Source organism: Lissotriton vulgaris, chromosome 7, assembly GCF_964263255.1.
Source record: "Lissotriton vulgaris chromosome 7, aLisVul1.2, whole genome shotgun sequence".
Lineage (NCBI taxonomy): Eukaryota > Metazoa > Chordata > Amphibia > Caudata > Salamandridae > Lissotriton > Lissotriton vulgaris.
The window spans coordinates 444757880-444763168 of NC_141695.1; the positions used below are offsets into that span (position 1 = coordinate 444757880).

At 46.3% G+C, this 5289-nt stretch overlaps 1 pseudogene; it reads left to right on the forward strand.

The window, feature by feature from the left end:
* Window positions 1–956: 956 nt before the first annotated feature.
* Window positions 957–4878, forward strand: LOC147701823 (uncharacterized; annotated as a pseudogene).
* The last annotated feature ends 411 nt before the right edge of the window (window positions 4879–5289 follow it).

Genomic DNA, 5289 nt, shown 5'->3' on the forward strand with positions numbered 1-5289 from the left:
AAACCCCACCACATCCAAACCGTGGAAAACAACTCCCTTGCTTTGCCGGGCTCAAAGACCACTCCGCACCACTTGCACCCTCTCTCACCAGGAGATCTCCGACCTTCAAAATTCCTACCCTCCTTACTCATCAACCATGTACACGCCTCCCACCTTCTCAAGCATCCCCGTCTTATTGGGAACCAGTCGTATTCCCCCTTCACCTGTCTCACCTAGACCCCCTCCTCATCTCACCTCCATTCATGCCCTCCCATCTCCCAAACCCACTCCCAAACCCCTCACCTGCATGCTTGTTAACTGCCGCTCCGCTGCCCGACATGCCATAGAAATCTCTGAAACCATCCTTAGCAAATCCATCGACATTGCATTCCTTACAGAATACTGGCTTAATAAACACCCTACAAGCATTCTTGACCTACTCTCACCCCCGGGCTACTCCATCATTAGGAAAGATAGACCCATCCGAAAAGACGGTGGAGTAGCTATCATCTTCAAAGACGAACTACAGCTCTCCCTTATCAATAACGCCGAATATGCCTCCTTTGAATACCTTGTAGCCAAACTCAAAATACAGGGTTCCCCCCCCCATCCGCCTTCACTATATATATAATCCGCTTGGAAATCACTACCCATTCATTGACGAGCTATCTAACCTTCTTACGCAATCCTCAATTTTCAAATCTAAAAACATCTTCCTGGGAGACTTTAACCTCCATTGGAATGATACTAAAGATCCCTCAATCTCCCTCCTCTCTGACCTTCTCAAAATGAATGACTTCAAACAAATCTGTCCGTCACCAATCCATTCCAAAGGAGCCACCCTTGACGCTATCATTACCAGCAAAGGTCTAGCCCTCCTATCTAACATCATTCCCATTGACTGGTCCGACCATCACCTTATCCTGTTCTCAATAACTAACTCTGCCTCCACCCCTCCGTCCAAAACTATTAATCCCATGAAACTGATCAGAAATCTCAGTCATATCCCTCCGACTTACTTGAATCCAAACTTCAGGCCGACTTCTTGCTATCCCTCCCTCCCTTTACACGAATGAACTAACCGAACAATATAACAAAGCTGTCACTGCTACCCTTGACCTTCTAGCCCCACTCAAACTCAAAAAACAAAGAAATATCCCCTCCAAATCATGGTTTAACACAGACCTAAACATTGAAAGACGTAGACTCAGACTGACTGAAAGATTATGGAGACAGCACCCCTCTCCTTCTAACCTGGCAAGCCTCAGACTTGCTAGATCGTCCTACAAAAACACATCTTTAGACAAAAAACTTCCTTCCTCGGGTCACAACTAGATCGATCTCACAATAGGCCAAGAGAACTATTCAACATTTTGCGCAATCAAACTGCTTCCGCTCCCCCGTCCCACTGGCCTCGAAGACTAGATGTGAAGAAATAGCTCTCTTTTTTTCAGACAAAATTAAACTAATTGAGCAATCCTTCCTCTCTACTGCGATCCCTACTACCAATCCGAACATCTCTCTTAATATCCCACCCTCCATCATAACTCCCCCTACACCCTCTACTGCCCATCATAACTCTGATCTCCCTCACCCCTCCTTGCCCCCCAATTTCCTGGACTCCAATCATCCTAACTCTCTTACTAAAAATAATGCTGCTTGGCTTAACTTCCAGCCAGTCACGGAAAGAGACGTCTTTAACATCATTTCCAAACTCCAGGCTTCCTCCCACACCAAAGACCCACTCCCCTCCAAACTTGTCCAAAACCTCGAACATATCATCACCCCTTCCTGGACCTCTATTATCAACTGCTCCCTTGCCACGGGCTGTGTCCCCACTTCATTGCAACTAGGCCAAATCACCCCCATTATCAAAAATCCTTTGGCAGACCCAAACGACCTCAATAACCTTTGTCCCATCTCCAACCTTCCCCTTCTTTCTAAAGCCCTGGAAAAATGTGTTCTTCTCCAACTAGAGAGACACATTGAACACTTTAACTTACTAGACCCTTTCCAATCTGGCTTCAGGAAAGGATGCATCACTGAAACTGCCAGGCTAAACATTGTTGATGACATCCACCACTCACTTGACAATGGTGAATCTAGCCTTCTGATCCTCCTTGATCTCTCTGCAGCGTTTGATACTGTTAACCACTCTGCTATACTCAATGTTCTTAGAGATCGATTCGGCCTAAATGGTACGACACACAAATGGTTCGTCTCATACCTACAACACCGTTCTCAACAAATCAAAATCCAAAATTGCCTATCTAACCCTACATATCCTTAGGAGTTCCGCAAGGATTCATCCTCTCTCCCTCTCTCTTTAACCTTTTCATGGAACCCCTCACACTCATTCTTAAACAAGCCGGGATCAACTACCATCTCTATGCCGATGACACCCAACTCTATTATAAGATTAAAACTCATGCTGACATCCTTCACCTCAACCACACTCTCATCAAGATTCAAGCCTGGTTCCACATTAACCACCTCAAACTCAACCCTAAAAAAACTGAAATAATTCTTTTTTCCCCTAAAAACAACCAGCTCCCCATTCAGAATTGGATCTCTGACCTTAATGCCTTCAACTGCTCCTTATCTTTGTCCTCCTCAGTCAAATCCCTAGGTATCTCACTTGACGACCTCCTAACCCTCAAGACACACATCAATAATTCTGCCAAAGTAGCCCTCTTCACTCTCCGCCACCTTAAGAAAATCAAGCCATTCATCCCTATCGATGATTTCAAACTAGCAGTCCAATCCCTTGTTCTTTCTCGCATCGACTATGGCAATGCCATTCTCACCGGAATTCCCAAGATCCACCTAGCACCGCTTAAATCTGTGCTGTACCTTGCAGCTAGGCTTACCTCAGACTGCAAGCGTGTACAGGGGCAGGAGCAGGAGGTGTAGAAGGAACGGAGTCTGAAACCTTGAGTAACGATTTTAAGGAGGGTTTTATTTTCATATAAGCTTTTCTTCTTCTACTAGAGAGTCTTATTCTGGCAAACACGTCCGGCTCCGTTCTTACACCCTTTGGGAAAACTGAGAGTTCCAGGATGGTTCGGCCACGCAGGGGAGATGTTTCAGCCAGACCGGTGTTATCTGTGCAATCCTCCACAGGTGATTCCCTCAGTATGCGTCGGGACCGTAAGGAAAGGAAAAGAAAAGCAATCACTGGTATGTCCCGAGCAGGGTACTCGGGGCCGGGAGTGAGGGAAACCAAGTGCGCAGTGTATATACAACAGCTGGTACAGTGCCGATAGTGCTCGTGAGGGAAAAGGTACTGGGAGACTGTACATGTATTTACACAGGCTTTCAGTCGGTAGGCTGGCCACTCCGTCCCACCCAACCCGCAACTCTGCCCCGTACCTTTGTTAGCCACGCTCCTCCCGCGGGAGCGTGGCGGGGCGATTCGCAGAGACGTTGGCCTCCTGGCTTAATGTCCACAGCTGGGCTCGTCGGGGCTTCCTCTTCTTCTTCTCCACGACTCTTCGACTCCGCTCTTCTTCTCCACTCCGTAACACCTTCTTCCTCCGGGGAAACGCCGTCCGTCGTCTTCCGGGGTGCTCCTCCTTTTGGCTCCGTGACGTTCCAAATGGGCGGAGCTACGTCTTCCTGAAAGGTGTACTTAGAGGCGCCTTGTTCTATTTCGTCCTCGTAATTCCAACGGTGTTCGTGTCTGATAGTAGTCACTCCTCTGGGTCAGGGGAGTTAGGCTGTTGAAGGGGAACAGAAAGGGGTGTCAAGGGAACAGCTGACCACCAGTCTTGGGTGTTACCATGTTCTTCACAGGAGCGTCCCGCCCCGTCACAAAGCGATTCAACCCCATCTCCCCTACCCTTAAAACCCTTAAATGTCTCCCCATTGAAGGTAGATCCGCTTACAAAACAGCCTGCATTACACACAAAATTCTCCATCAGAATACACCAACCTACCTCGCTAACAAACTCACTAAAGCCGGTTGCTCCTGTTCCTTGAGAAGCACAAACACCCTCCTTCTTATCCCCCCCATTCTAAAAAAGAAAACCACCCAGTCTCGATCCTTTTCCGGCAACGCTCCATGCATTTGGAATGCCCTTCCAACTGACCTTCGTTGCAACCCTTCCTACTAGCTTCAAAAAATAACTCAAACTACATCTCCTCAATAAATATTGGGGACCATAATCCATATCTGTTCTCTTCTACTGACCACATCTGTCCGACCCCAGATGCATCCGCCCTCCCTTCTTTTCAGCCTTACTTCGCCCTTCCTCCTCGTCACTTCCACTTCCCTGTTTACCACCTTCACTCTTCCCTGCACCCACCCTTCCCTTGTCCACCCTCTGCCCTCATTTCTGCCCCTCCTGCTCTCTTCCTTACTAACCCAACGGACCACCAACCTCTTTATCCTCCTCTGCAATTTTCCAGCTCTCTTTTCAATTTATGCCTTGTTATTTTTGAATTATCACATCTCCCACATTTCGGTGTTCTTATTTCCCATATTTATCATTTTGAAATATGTCATGCTATGTATGACCCATGTCTTACTGACCTTCTTGTCTCAAAATGTAAAGCGCTCTGATACCCCTGGGTCCAGCCAGCGCTATATAAAACCTCTAAAATAAATACATACATAAATAAATAAATAAATAAAATAAATGTGTAGCGCCCCACTGCCTTTCCTGCCCTTTCCTGTGAGACGACCGATATAAGGCCTATGTGAGGGAGACAGAAACATAAAATATAAAAGAATGAAACTGTTAATGTTAAAGGTATTCCTGGAGGGAATATAATATTCACTGTTTGGTATTTGAAGATTTAACAGCATTTGAACTGTAACTTCTGGATATTATTTAATGAAAAAATAATAATGAACCGTGTCTTTTTTAGGAAGACCTCAGTCTTCAGTGCTTCTAGAGCAGGCCCTCTTTCAGGCACAAAACCCACAGAAGCGCCTATTTGCAACCCCTTGTCTAGCGCTGAACTCAACACATCACCACCTTAGTAACAAAATCAATTAAATAGGCCCCCACTGAAATTTCACCCAAAAGGGGGGATCTGATGTTGTAATCTTGAGAGGTCAGTGAAAGAATCCTTGTGGGAAACCGGCCTGAATCAAAGACAACAGGTAGTTTTACGGTCATTTTATAGAAATAGACTTATTTTAACCGCTATGAAATTCTGTTGCATGAATCTAAAATGAACCGTCTCAGACGAGACACGCAAATTGCATTGGTGAGGGGGGCAGGGAGGTAGAGGCCGAAGGGTGACAGGCAAATAACAACCACCATTGAAACGAGTGTTTGCAAAGCATGGCGGGATGGATTG